Here is a 15,265-nt window from a genome sequence, read left to right as displayed (position 1 = left end):
ATTTTTCTCTAATTTTTCCATTAACATTTTCATCAAGAAGGTGAAAAGACAACCTACAGAATGGAAGAAAACATTTGCAAGTTATTTATTTGATAAGGGCCTAGTATCCAGAATATATAAAGATTGATTAATTGGGTTAACCCAATTAAATAAGCCAATTAAAAATGGGCAAAGATGCCCTGACCAGTGAGGCTAAGTTTGTTGCATACTATGCCACAAAGCAAAAGGTCAAGGGTTTGATTCCCGGTCAGGGTCACATGCCTGGGTTATGTATTCGGTCCCCAGACAAGACAAGTATGAGAGGCAACTGATCAATGTTTCTCTCTCACACTGATGTCTCTCTCCATCTCTTCTCCCTCCCTTCCCCTCTCTCTAAAAATTAATAAAACCTTTTTTTAAAAAAAATGGGCAAAAGGTACTTGATAAATAAATATTAAAAATTTTTTAATGGGCAAATTATTTCAATAGCCATTTCTCCAAAGAAGATATACAAGTGGTCAATATGTAATAAAAAAAAATCCTCAACATCATTATTCATTAAGGAAATGCAAATCAAAACTACAATGAGATATCACTTTACACCCATCAGGATGACTATAAGCAGAGTCAAATAACAGGTGTTGGCAAGAAATTGGAACCCTTGTGCACTGCTGGTGAGAAGGTAAAATGGTATAGCTGCTGTGGAAAACAGTTTGGCAGTTCCTCAAAAAGCTAAACATAGAATTACCATGTGACCCAGCAATTCTACTCAGCCAAATCCACCCTGCATTTCTCACCCAGGATAATAGCACCACTATTCTTTGTCTCTAAGGAGAAAACTAGGTATGACCTTTGAATTTTTTCCCTTCCTCTTTTTCACATCTAACATTAATCTAATAAAATGGTAAATCTAACAGACTAGAATCTCCTCCCTTATCCATTGCTGATGATAGCTTAGTTCAGGCATGAGGCATATATTACTTAGAATAATGTGTTAACCTCCTATCTGGATTGTTTTTTTTTAAATTATTATTCAAGTACAGTTTTCTAACTTTTAATTCCATCCCCGCCCACCCCCCAGTGCTCCCCACCTCCCTTCCATTTCCACTCCCCTTAGTTGTTGTCCATGTGTCCTTTATACTTGTTCCTGTAAATCCTTCCTCTTTCCCCCTGAAATTCCCTCCCCTCTCCCCTTTGGTCCCTGTCCGCCTGTTCTCTATTTCAGTGTCTTTGGTTATATTTTGCTTGCTTGTTTTGTTGTTTAGGTTCCTGTTAAAGGTGAGATCATTTGGTATTTGTCTTTCACAGCCTGGCTTATTTCACTCAGCATAATGCTTTCCATTTCCATCCATGCTGTTGCAAAGGGTAGGAGCTCCCTTTCTTTCTGCTGCATAGAATTCCATTGTGTAAATGTACCATAGTTTTCTGATCCATTCATTTACTGATGGGCACCTAGGTTGCTTCCAACTCTTGGCTATTGTAAATTGTGCTGCTATGAACATTGGGGTGCATAGGTCCTTTTGGATTGGTGTTTCAGGGTTCTTAGGATATAATCCTAGCAGTGGAATTGCTGGGTCAAAAGGCAGATTCATTTTTAGTTTTCTTAGAAAATTCCATACTGTTTTCCATGGTGGTTGTACCAGTCTGCAATCCCACCAACAGTGAACTAACTAGGGTCCCCTTTTCCCCACAACCTCTCCAGCACTTGTTTGTTGCTTTGTTTATGATGGCCATTCTGACTGGTGTGAACTGGTATCTCATTGTGGTTTTAATTTGCATCTCTGATAGCCATATTGAGCATTTTTTCACGTGTCTCTGGATCCTCTGTATGTCCTCCTTGGAGAAGTGCCTATTCTTTCTGGATTGTTTTTAGAGTCATCCTCTCCAACTCATCTTTCATATAGTTTCTTTCATTTTTTCATTAATATTAATGAAGCACAGATTAAGGCAGGAAATTCTTTTAAGAGAGGTCACAGAATCACTGTTCACTTTTAAAAACTCAAATAATACCATAATGCCTACAGAATGAAGTTCATATCAATAGATAAAGTCTTCAGAAACTCCACAATCTGGCTGGAACCTTCCTTTCTAGTCTTTTCTTCTAGTGTATCCATTCCTTAACCGCAGTAATATTTATTCATCAAAGGCCTCCATGCCACCTGAAATACTCTCCTTGCCACTTTCTTAACTAAATTATTCTATTTAAATCTGACTTCAAATCTTGACCCCATGAAATTTTCATAAAACTTTATTTGGAATTAGTAATCCCTTCCTCTTCATATACTTTAATTTTGGATCTCTATTTAAAAATTTTTTTCTATGTATAGAATACATATGTAATACATATGTTTCTATGTATAGAATACATATGTAATACATATGTTTTCTATGTAAACAACTAGAAGTTGTTTACATGCCCTATGCCCCCAGGCTAATAGATCATAAGGCCCTGGAGCTCCTCCACAGAACCTGATAGTGTCACATATGTGTGTTGAATGACTAGTTAAATATCCTATCACTTAATTTACTTCTTACATCTCCTTACACATGTTTAGGTAAGAGTAGTTTTTTTTGTTTGTTTTTGATGTTTCAATTACAGTATACATATAATATAATTCTGTATTAGTTTCAGATGCATAGCACAGTAGTTAGACAATTATGTACTTCACAGTGTGGTCCCTCAATATTTCAAGTACCCAACTGGCCCCACACATAGTTATAATATTACTGTCTGTATTTCCTATGCTGTATTTTACATCTCTGTGGCTGAATGAAAAAAGTAAGGAAATTAAAAGGTACAAATTGGTAGCTACAGAACAATCACAAGAGCAGGTATTTTTTAAATTCACTCCAATTATAAAAGGAGACATGATTTATTTATTACAAATAAAAAATCATTTTAATAAGCATATAATTACTTTTAGGTAATTTTTAAATAACTTCAAATCTAACAATCTGCTTTGTACATAATTACCTATCTTAATTGCCTGAAATACACTGAGCATGTATACTAAGATAAAATTTTTCTTAGTTATTCTCTAACCTTCTCTCCTTTCATACAACACTCAGTTATTCTCTAAAATTTAAATTTGTGATTATTTTCCCAAGATCAAGACTACTCTTATTTAATTGTTTTGCTTATTACAAATATGGCCGTGTTCCAAAGAAATTTGTATTAACGTAAAACTAAAATCTATGGAATAGGATTTGCATCATTAACTTTGCAGAAGAAATGTTGATTCAAGTATTATATACCATTTGTACATATAGTCAGTTCTGCTCTAACATTTATTTTGAAAACAATTAGGATAATGCCAATTATGCATTTACTTATGTGCAATTTTATCCCTGAGAAATAACAGATGAATTCAGAAAACTGCACCCAGCTGAACCAAATATATTAACTATATTTCTGTATTCTATAGGTTCTGGCACTTGAAGGGCTAGCCAATTCTTAGAGACAGCAAACAACTAACCAGAGAGCATATTTTCACATGCAAACCTATCCAAAATGCATTCTCCCAACCATCTCCTCCTATATCTAGCTCTTACACTCCAAGCTCATATTTCCCTCCCTTGATCACTGCGGGACCCCAACAACCCAGTGCAGTCCACTGAAGTGAATTGTTCAAAGTAGCCAATCCTAAACCTGCTTATCTTGCCTCACCTATTTTTTCCACAGAAATGACAATAAAGGCTCTTAACCATTTTTCTTTCAAGTTCCCTCTCCCTCCTGAGCAACGTGGTGATTCCCTTGGTGGCCCTGCATGGCATGGTGTGACCCTCCTCTTGGGAACTGTAACAAACTATCTTTAAAAACAAACAAACAAGCCCTGGCTGGTGTAGCTCAGTGGATTGAGCGCGGGCCTGCGAACCAGACAATCGCAGTTCAATTCCCAGTCTGGGCACATGCCTGGGTTGCAGGCCGGTTCCTTGCAGGCCAGTTCCTAGCAGGGGACACACCAGAGGCAACCATACATTGATGTTTCTCTCCCTCTCTCCTTCCCTTCCCCTCTAAAGATAAATAAATAAAATAAAATAAATAAAAACAAACAAAAAATAAAACCTGTCTTTTCAATGGCAGTTGTCACCTGAACTGTGGGGGCCTTATCACATCTGAGTAATAGTAAAACTTTAACATCATAAACACCAAGAACACACAAAACACACACATACACCTTACACATATGTTAGCTACTTCAGTTCACTGCATGTGTTATGGACACCTGTCCACATGTGTTAATATAAAATATATCTCGTGTTAATACTTTTAGCCTGATTTCAGATAATCTGTCTTTCATTGTCTTACAATAATTCCCAAGCTGCAACCCTTCTTATTCTCACTTCCACAAACTTAAGGTCCCTTTCAAGGTAGAGTACCATATTTATTGTATAAGTATATTTATGTTTTTACTAATCATTTAACATGCATAAAACCACACTGCTGTTTTTATTAGATTTCTCTTTTTTTATGTGTCAGTGATAAAGTTTTTGAGTGCTAACCCCATTTCCCCCCAAAGCCCTTAAGTTTTAACTACATATTTAGCAATAACATACATTTGTTTACCAATTCATCAGTTGATATTTATTTAAGTTGTTCTCACTTTTTGGCTAATTCATAAATAAAGCTATTATGAATATTTATTCATATTTAAGTCTTTTGTGAGAACATGTGTTTTCATTTATCTTAGGTAAATTCCAAGCAGTGGGACTGCTGATAAATGTACATTTAACTTTCCAAGTACAGTCCCATTGGCTCTAACACTTTGGTTTCCCACCAGCGATATCTGTTCCACAACACCTGAAATTTGTTGGTCAGTTTTTTTTAATTTTTATTTTATTGATTATGCCATTACAGTTGTTCTATTCCCTTCATTCCCCTCCACCCTGCACCCCCCCACCCCAACCATTCCCCCCTTTAGTTTATGACCACGTGTCTCAAATTCTTTAGATCCTATATTTCCCATACTATTCTTGCCCTCCCCCTATCTATTTTCTATCTACCGTCTATGCTACTTATTTTCTGTACCTTCTCCCCTCTTCTCCTCCTCCCACGCCCCTGTTGCTAACCCTCCATGACATCTTCATTTCTGTGTTTCCACTCCTGATCTAGCTGTCCTTTTAGTTTACTTTTGTTTTAGGCGTGGTTGTTAATAACTGTGAGTTTGCTGTCCTTTCACTGTTCATCTTTTTTTAACTTCTTTTTCTTAGATAAGTCCCTTTAACATTTCACATAATAAGGGCTTGGTGATGATGAACTCCTTGAATTTGATCTTATCTGAGAAGCACTTTATCTGCTCTTCCATTCTAAATGAAAGTTTTGCTGGATAGAGCAATCTTGGTTGTAGGTCTTTGGTTTTCATGACTTGGAATACCTCTTTCCAGCCTCTTCTTGCCTGTAAGGTCTCTTTTGAGAAATCAGCTGATAGTCTGATGGGAACTCCTTTGTAGGTGACTGTCCCCTTATCTGTTGCTGCTTCTAGGATTCTCTTCTTCATTTTAATCTTGGCTAATGTAATTATGATGTGCCTTGGTGTGTTTCTTCTTGGGTTCAACTTCTTTGGGACTCTCTGAGCTTCCTGGATTTCCTGGAAGTCTATTTCCTTTGCCAGATTGGGAAAATTCTCCTTTATTATTTGTTCAAATAAGTTTTCCACTGGTGGCTGTTCCTTTCACCCTTCTGGTACCCCTATAATTCGGATGTTGGAGCGTTTAAAGATGTCCTAGAGGTTCCTAAGTCTCTCCTCATTTTTTTGAATTCTTGTTTCTTCATTCTTTCCTGGTTGGTCATTTTTATACTCCTTCTGGTCCACTCCTTTGATTTGAGTCCCAGTTTCCTTTCCATTACTATTGGTTTCCTGTGCATTTCCATTCATTTCAATTAGTTTATTAGCCTTCATATGTTGCTCTAATTTGTGACTAAAATCAACCAGTTCTGTGAGCATCCTGATCACCAGTGTTTTGAACTGTGCCTCTGAAAGTTTTGCTATTTCTTTGTCACTTAAGATTTATGGGCTCTGGGGCTTTGAGATCTTCTTGAGCCATTTTTGGTTTGTTCACGCCCATTAAGTATGAGGAGTGGAGCCTTAGGGGTGGGGCAGGGCCTCCAGGGCGGGGTCGCTGGGTTGTGACACTGTATGTGGGGGTGGGGTCAGAGCTGGGAAATGGCAGCAGTCTCTGAGGCCTCCTGTCGCTGGGACCCACTGGGTCCTGTCTCACTGTCCACTCCCTCGCTGGTCTATCTGCGCAAGAATGTGCCAGCACAGTCAATATGCCACCCTTCACCCTCGCCAGATCCGCCAGTGGCTCACTGGGTCACGCTCAGTAGGTCGCTCACTGGGTTGGCCCTTTGCAACTCCACGCCTGGGATCCGCGCGCCTGAGTCCTTCCAAGTTTTCCTGTGCAACCCTGCTCCGCCAGCTGCTGGTTTCGCCCCTCTTACTGGTCAGGCTGAAGAATTCGTTATTGGACTTCCGAAAAGTTCCATTTTCTGTGTTCTGTCTGTGTTTTCTGTTGCTAATATTTTGTTGTCTCTAAACTTGGTTGTGTGAGAAAGCACGGCGTCTCCACCTATGCCTCCATCTTGGTGGAAGTTCTGTTGGTAAGCTTTTTATCATTTAAAATTAGAGAGACTTCCAGCCAAGATGGAGGTGTAGGTAGACGTTAGACATTTAAAATTTTGAAGGCAGTTCTGAAAATCTGTCCAGTACAGTACTAAATGATGCCTTACTTTTTAAAAATAATTTACACTTCACAACCTATGGAAGCAAATTCGAAATAGCCTGTAAGATATCTTATTATTGAAGAATTGATCAAGGGCCTTAAATTGAAGTCTCTAAAGAAGCTAGGAAGATAACATAAATTAGCAAAATAGTTAAAAGTGCCAGAAACACATTAGGAATATACATGTCTCTCCTAAAGGAGACAGTTCCCACGTGGATCCAGTCTATTATTGCCAAGTTAAACTAGAACAGTGTAAGAGCTTCTGAATTATTAGGAATCATATTCTAAAAAGAACACATCAGTTTATTAAAGTCTTCTGTTTAACAGAACCTGCAGTTTCTGAAAAATCCCATTTGTTTACACCCTACATATTAAACCCCAAAACTTAAATAAATCCTTGTTAGCAGTATGCCTGTTTTTTTCACTCAAGTAGAGTGCAGGGGAAACTGCTCACATCTGTAAACTATAATAATATAGTTATATATTATTATATATAATATATATTTAATGTAGAATAGATAATATCTCTGAATGAATTTAATCAATTCTATAGAAAAATCTTCCTACTGTAGTTTGCTACAACAGATGATAATAGTGTAGACAATAAATGATGCAAAAAACATAATTTTTCAAACTAGAGATATTTAAGTATCCACTATGAGCAAAATATTAGAGGGAGGAGGAATATAAAGGAGAGTAAAATAAGACTCGCAAAACCCATTCCCTTATTATAAACCCTAAATTTTTTTAAAAGATCCTATTTATTTATTTTTAGAGAATAGGGAAGGGAGGGAGAAAGAGAGGGAGGGAAACATCAGTGTGTGGGTGCCTCTTGTGTGCCCCTCACTGGGAAGCTGGCCTGCAACCCAGGCATGTGCCCTGACTGGGAATGGAACTGGCACCCCTTTGGTTCGCAGGCTCACGCTCAATCCACTGAGCTACACCAAGCAGGGCATAAACCCTAAATTTGTAAATGAGAAATGGGCAAAGAGAACAGGCAATTATGATAAACCATTATTTAAGTGACTTATGCCTTGGAGACACACAGAACTGTAACAGTTTAGAAAAGAGAGACTGCCTAGATGAGGGCTGGGCAAGAAAGGCTACATGGCAGGAACAATATAGAACTTCTAAAAACTCAAGAATTTTGAAGACATACCCTCCTCCTCCAAATGGACTGGTACCCCACAAGGGGAAAAAGCATAAAAGTCCAAATGGAAAAAGAGCAAGCTTATCTAGAAAATAATATTAATATCACAGATACAAAACTACATACATATGTATATATACTTACATACAAAACACTATCTTTAGAAAAATAATTTAAAAAACTGATACAGGAACTTTTTCTAAGGATAGATGTTGGGAGACTATGACAGCATTATATAGAAAATAATTTAACTAGCTTCCCACCCTGATTCCTGGGAAGGGACACTTTCAAACCCTGGAATTTACCGGAAGTAATAAGAGTATCTTTGTTATTCAGGAGGCCATTCTGCTGCCAATGATTCGATTGATCACACCCCACATATTGAAATCTCATTTAATACTCTAGACAAGTGAGTTTACTGGTTGCTGGGGGTGATACTTCCTGGCTCTACAGAGAGAAGTTGGACGCTCTGCATCTGCGACCCTCCCAGGCTTGGCCCCATGTCTCTTAATTTAGCTGGTCCTAATTTGAATTCTTTATAATAAAACTGTGACAGTATAGCAGTTTCCTGGGGTCTTTGATTCATTCTAGTAAATCATCGAGCCTGAGGGGAATCATGGGAACCCCTTCGATTTGTAGCCAGCTGGTCAAAAATGTAGGTGGTCTAGGGACCCGAAGAATTTGCAGCTGACACCTGAAGTTGAGGACCACGCCCTTAAACCAATAATCTGATCTCCAGGTGGTTAACATCAGAATTGCATTGTAGCATTTTTGACAGAAAGGAGATACAATTTACATCTTTCACCTAATTACCTAAATCAGGTATTTTAGAAGTAATAAAAAGAACCTTCTCTGATCTTATTCTTTCTGCATGTCTTAAGTAGTAATTTTAATTCTTTGTACTTTCAAGTTTTTATTCACTACTTTCCAAGATGGTTACAAGGACAAGGCAGTCTATGTGTGAAAGTACATTGCAAAATTGTGAAACCCTATACAAATATAATACTATTAAAGGGAATTAGATTAAAAGAGTCGGGTAATTTCCAATGTGTTCTGTGATATATACAAATTTTCTCTATGTATCTCTGGAAAGATACTTGGAAACTGAGAGCACTGATGGCCTTTGATGAAGGAACTCAAGAGCCTAGGACACAAAATTGGGAGGGTGACTTTTCACTGTCTATTTTGTACTTTTCAATGGTGAAATGTTCTACCTATTTAAAAAACACATGTTAAAATTTAAATAACAAAAATTCATTTTGTGGCCATAATATTTACATGAAACATAGTACCAAATAAACAAAGTTTAGAATTTTCATAATTTTCAACTTTCCACAAGCACTCCTCTCTCATCTTAAGACCTTAGGGTCTTCAAGACCCTAACCCCATCAAATTCTAATTCTCAGAGAACTCAGAGATTCTGAGAACTAGAAAAGTAACTGATATGATCACTAAGAGTTATTTATAGTACTTGGTAAGTATTTAAATACTAACTGGTAAGACAAGAGCCTCTTTACAGTTGTTTCCCTTTAAAAAGATCATATACCTTTACTTTTCCATTTGCTCATTGTTTAATAATGTAACCACTATAACAGGAGGAAAAAGCAAGCAACCAGAGTGTTATAGTGATACAAAATTCTTTTAATGTTTCTCTGACACACACACTTTTATTACCTCAAGTTTGGAAGCGTAAAGACCAAAATTTTGACAATTGTTATATGTGAATGCTAGAATTTATAGAATTATTTTCATTTTTCTTATAAGTATTTCTAGTTTATTTGCTCCAATAAAAGTTCATGCAAATTTTCTAAATGTAAATAAAAAAACAGAATTGCAACATTCTTAAAAATGTCAGAAACTTAAATACAAGGTACAAATAAAGCAGGAATTTTTTTAAGTTTAATATCATAACCCAAAATCTACAGATTTGCAACTTTGCAAGGAGAAAGATTTTTTTGTTTAAATTTTTCAAAATTTCATACATACATAATCTGGAAAACATTCTTCCAAAACATTATGGTTCAAAGATGGGGGGGGGGGGCAAAGAAAAGACTCAAAATAGTTTGATATTTACAACTCCATGCTACTTATAGACAAAGTTATCTGCAACTCCACACTAGACTCACACAGATGATTTTCTGTCAAAACTTAGATACAAAACGACTAACCTGAATTCTTTAAAATATCATGGAAGACAATAAAAGACCAAGGAGCCCTGGCTGGGTGGCTCAGTTGGTTGGAGCATTGTCTCATACACTGAAAGGCTGAGGGTTCAATTCCTGGTCAGGACACATACCTAGGTTGAGGGTTCAATCCCCAGTCGGGCATGTATAGGAGGCAACCGATTGATGTTTCTCTCTCACATCGATGTTTCTTTCTCTCTCTCCCTTTCTCTCTCTCTAAAATCAATAAACATATCCTAGAGTGAGGATTAAAAAATTATTACTTAAAAAAGTATACAAATATAGTCACTATGTTGTATACCTAAAGCTTACATATTATATATGAACTATACTTTAATAAAAATAAAAATCACAATGATGTCACAATACTGGCCATAATACTGTGACAAAATTTAAACCAAATTGTTTTTGTAAACTTGGTGTATGCAAATTTGGGATCAACTTCTACTTCTGAGCAATGATAGAATAACTGAGACAGGATTTACCTTCCTGTCCCAGACACCTGAAAAACTGGAAAAATATAAAATCCATTTTCAGATACCAGACAAGAGGCAATATATGACTGCAAGCTCTGAGAGGAGTGAAACAAAAAAGGTAGGTTATATGGTTACTGGCTTTCTACCTGGAAGCACTTTCCAGAATGCAGTACTGTGAAAAGGATTCCAAGTAAAGCATAGCAGTCCCTGTGAACTGAAAAGAGAGATCAGAGTTCAGTTAGGCCAAGCAACAGAAATAGAGAAAGTAGCTTTTTAGGGAAAGAATTCCAGAACTATTTAGGGGATGCCTTCAGAATTTTACTCCATACAAAGTTACGCATGCAAAGCGTGAAACTCCAAAAATATAAACAGTTATAGGCACTCTAGAAAAATAGGGCAGTTCTCTAACAGAGAACAACTGTTAGAAAGCTAACTTCCCAGAAGTCACAATAGGCTGGGGGATGTCTGAGTTTCAACTCAACCACAGTGGAGATTACTTATTGAAGACTTAAAGCATTCCGTAGAGACCCCAAAGGGGGTCATAACCTTAATAATAGGGCTAAATTAGACCTAGCATAAAGACCTCTCTAAATTCATCTTAACAAAGCTTAAAAACAGCCTTGAAAGGATCAAGCTGATCCATAAGTAACTACCAATCAAAACAAAGTGTAACATTCTTCAGAGATAGAAAAAATTTGTCAGCATATAAAAAACAAAACTGACCACATATTACAATCAATCAAAAATTAAAAGCTATACCAACCAGACCTGTGCTGGTTGGTATAGCCCAATAGATTGAATGCCAGCCTGCAAACTGAAAGGTCGCCAGTTCAATTCCCACTTCAGGCACATGCATGGGTTGCAGGCCCAATCCCTGGTTGGGATCATGCAAGAAGCAACCAATTGGTGTTTCTCTCACACATTGTACATCAATGTTTCTCTCTTTCTTACTCCCTTTCCCTCTCTCTAAAAATAAATAAATAAAATCTAAAAAAGAAGGACATATCAAAAAATAGCAAAGGTTAGTCATAACTAGCAGAAACATCGGTCAATAAAAACAGACCTCATAATGAAAGAGGAATGAGGAGGAAAAGGGTATTAAAATTATTTATTGTAAATATCTTCAATTATTTATGTAAGAACATATGCTTAATTGAGAGAAAAGAGAAAAGGAACAAAACAGAACTTTAAAAAATGAAAAATAAAATTCAGAAATAAAAAATGTTAGTAAATGGGACTAACAGTACATATGCCACTGTAGAAGAAATGAGCCATAAATTTTAAAAAGATCCGCCCTGGCTGGTATAGCTCAGTGGACTAAGAGTGGGCCTGTGAACCAAAGGACTGTGGTTCAAGTCACAGTCAGGGCATATGCCTGGGTTGCAGGCCAGTTCCCAGCAGGGGGTGCACAAGAGGCAACTATACATTGATATTTCTCTCCTCTTTCCCTCTAAAGATAAATAAAATCTTTTTTAAAAATCTATTGATATGGAAACATGAAAACAAGAACCAAGTAATAGAACAATAAAAGAAAAACATGTAGGATCTCAGTTACTGTGGGACAGTATCAAAAGGTCTAACATGTATAATTGGATTACTACATGAAAGGGTGGACTAAAAATATTATTAGAATAACCAAAATTTCTTAATTTTGATGTAAACCATAAGCCCATAGATGCAAGAAGCTCAATAAGCACCACCAGGGTAACCTCAAATCAAGACAAATATTATAGTCAACTTGTTGAAAAACCAATGATAAAACTAAAGTCTTAAGAGTAGCCAGAGAGAAAAGATATTTTCTAGGGAGGAACAATGATAAGAATGATTGCAGATTTCTTATCTGAAACCGTGGAAGTCAAAAAACAAGGTTATGACATCTTTCAAATACTGAAATTCTAAAAAGTCAATTTACTAAATTGAATTTAATTTAGAATGGCTATATAAAAAGTAATTATAAAACCAAATGGTAGCCCTGGCTGGTGTAGCTCAGTGGATTGAGTGCAGGCCTGTGAACCAGACAATCGCGGTTTGATTCCCAGTCAGGGCACATGCCTGGGTTGCAGGCCAGTTCCCTGTGGGCTAGCTCCCAGCAGGGGATGCATGAAAGGCAACCATACACTGATGTTTCTCTCCCTCTCTCCTCCCCTTCCCCTCTAAAGATAAATAAATACAATCTTAAAATTAACAATAATAATAAAATCTTAAAAAAAAACACAAAAACCAAATGGTAAATAAGCTAGTCACAAAAGGCTAAATAGTATATGATCCCTTTCATATGAGGTTCCTAGAATAAAGAAATAGAGAAAGAAATTCATAAAGACAGAAAGTAGAATGGTGGTTGCCAGGGCATGGGAGATAGGGAATGATGAGTCAACGTTTAACTGGTACAGAATTCCAACTGAAGAAAATGAAAAATTCTGGAAATGGATGGTGGGAAGCATTGCAAACAATGTGACTGTACTTAACGCCACAAATGCATTCACTTAAAAATGACTAAAATGGTGTCATTCATATATTTATTTTGATAGTTTAAACAAGATAGGACTTTATTTTACTTCCACATATTAGTGAGAAGTTCAGTAGTCCAAGATTAGTACAATGGCCCCTTGGTACTACTATCAGGGACTCAGGCTCCTGTTTTTCCTGCTATGCAGCCTTCAGAGTATGGCCTCCTCAAAGTCACCTCGTAATTCAAGACAGCTGTTGGGAGCTACGGCTGTACATCCTAGAAGAAGAAATAGCAGGACAAAAATGGGCTTTCCTAGCTAATGTTAATGTTAAGGTAGTCTCAACATGGCTTCTTTCTATACTTAGTTGTAGCACTGTGTTCAGGCAGATTCCAGGTGGTTCTGAGTGATGGTTTTTCTGTAATTTAGCTGTAATCTTGATGTGATTATGGGAAGATGTGAGTATCACAATGACCTATTCCACCATCTTGTTATTATGCATATTTTCCACAATTAAAAAATACTAGTAAAGATGTGAAAAATAAACAGTTATAGGCACTCTAGAAATATAGGGCAGTTCCTTATAAAACTAAACATGAGTTTACTATAATGACCCACAATTGGGTCACTTATCCCTGACCAACAAAACTTATTTTCACACTAAAACATGTACACCATTTGCATGCCTCTTCAGTGAGTCCTCACTTAATATCGTCAACACGTTCTTGGAAACTACAACTTTAAGGAAAAAGGATGTATAATGAAACCAATTTTCTCACAAGCTAATTGACATAAACAAGAGTTAAGTTCCTACAGCATATTTCTGGTCACAAAAACTTCACCAAACTTCTAAAAAAAGAACCCAAAACACTTCTAATATCAAACATTGCAATAAATGTGAGCTACAAATGTGTTTAAGAAAGATTAATAAAAAACAAGCATGATAATTATTTTCCAACTCACTTATTCCAATTCAGGGTCATGGGTAGCCAGATCCTATCTTGCCGCTTAGGGCACATGGAAAAAAACCAACCCCAGACAGGATGCTATTCCATCGCGGGGTACGCACTCATTCATATTAGGACAATTCAGACACACAAATTAACCTAATGTGCACATCTTTGGGACATGAGTCGGAACTGGAATACACACTGAAAATCCATGCATACATGGGGAGACCATACAAAATCCACATGTGGTAGCCCTGTCCAGGAATCGTTTTTTTCTCATCAATGTTGTAACAAAATGTTGAATGAAATGACATTATGCGAGGACCTGGTGTACTTTATTTTTAATAGCAAAAAGCTAGGAGAACACCCAAATATCCTTCAACAAATGATGGTTAAACAAAATGTGGCACCATCCTGTACATAAAATATTACTTAGCAACAAGAAAGAACCAACTATTGGTACGTGAAGCAAATTGTATAAATCTCACAAGAATCATGGTTAAGTGAAGAAAAGAAAAAAAAGAAACCTATTTCAAAAAGTTGTACCCTGCATAATTATATACATTCCAAAAATGTTAAAATTATAAAGATGAACCGAGTGAGTGGTTTCCAAGGGTTGGGTGGATAAAGGAGAGGAGAGGTGACTATGACAATAAAGGGAAGCACAACTGCCCCTTGTGATGGAACTATTCTGTATCTTGACTGTGATATCTGTCATAGTAATTCTACATATGTGATAAAACTACAAAGAACTAAATACACATAATGAGATCATACAAAAAGGAATATAGGTAAAATTGGTGAAATCTGAATAACATCAAATGAAGTTGTATCAATATCCATTTCCTGTTGAAATATTATACTAGTTATGCAAGATGTTACTACTGGGGGAAACTGAGTGAGGAGTACACAGGATTTGCCAGTATTATGCCTCATAATTGCACTGAACCTATACTTATACCCTCTAAAAATTTTTTAATTAAGGTAAAATAAAGACTTTTTCTGACAAAATCTGTGAAAATTCATTAAAGTAAGTTCCTTGAGCACATATAAAAAGTTACTGAATAGAAACTGGGATCTACATAAAGGAAAGAGGAATAATGGAAATAATAAATTAAATGGTATAAATATAAAAAACTTTAAAAAATAACTTAGTTATCTTTAAAATACAATAAATTATTTAAAGCAAAATCACAACAGTATAATCTAGAGTTTTTAACATATATATACACACGGACAATGTATGACAACAATGGCACAAAGGATTAGAGTAGAAAATAGAAGAATGCCGTTGGAAGTTTCTTACATTTCATGTGAAATGGTATATTATTTGAAGGTGGAATCTGGCAAGTTACAG

The 15,265-nt window shown here is 36.4% G+C and overlaps 1 protein-coding gene across 5 annotated transcripts in view; it reads right to left on the bottom strand.

The window, feature by feature from the left end:
• Window positions 1–15,265, bottom strand: part of TAOK1 (TAO kinase 1) — a 155,836-nt gene that overhangs the window by 108,786 nt on the left and 31,785 nt on the right. For 2 of the 5 annotated variants that reach the window (XM_053662773.1, XM_053662776.1), the window contains one exon: window positions 10,149–10,251. The exons of 2 other annotated variants lie outside the window; for them this stretch is intronic. The gene's annotated coding sequence lies outside the window, so the exon portion shown is untranslated. Of the gene's footprint in view, window positions 1–10,148; window positions 10,272–15,265 lie in introns of those variants that run through there. One more of the 5 variants, XM_053662774.1, reaches the window with a different exon arrangement.

This window comes from Artibeus jamaicensis, unplaced genomic scaffold, assembly GCF_021234435.1.
Source record: "Artibeus jamaicensis isolate MK-2021 breed Jamaican fruit bat unplaced genomic scaffold, CSHL_Jam_final contig_2790, whole genome shotgun sequence".
Lineage (NCBI taxonomy): Eukaryota > Metazoa > Chordata > Mammalia > Chiroptera > Phyllostomidae > Artibeus > Artibeus jamaicensis.
Note: the sequence above shows the minus strand (reverse complement) of the source record. Positions and strands in the feature narration are given on the sequence as shown.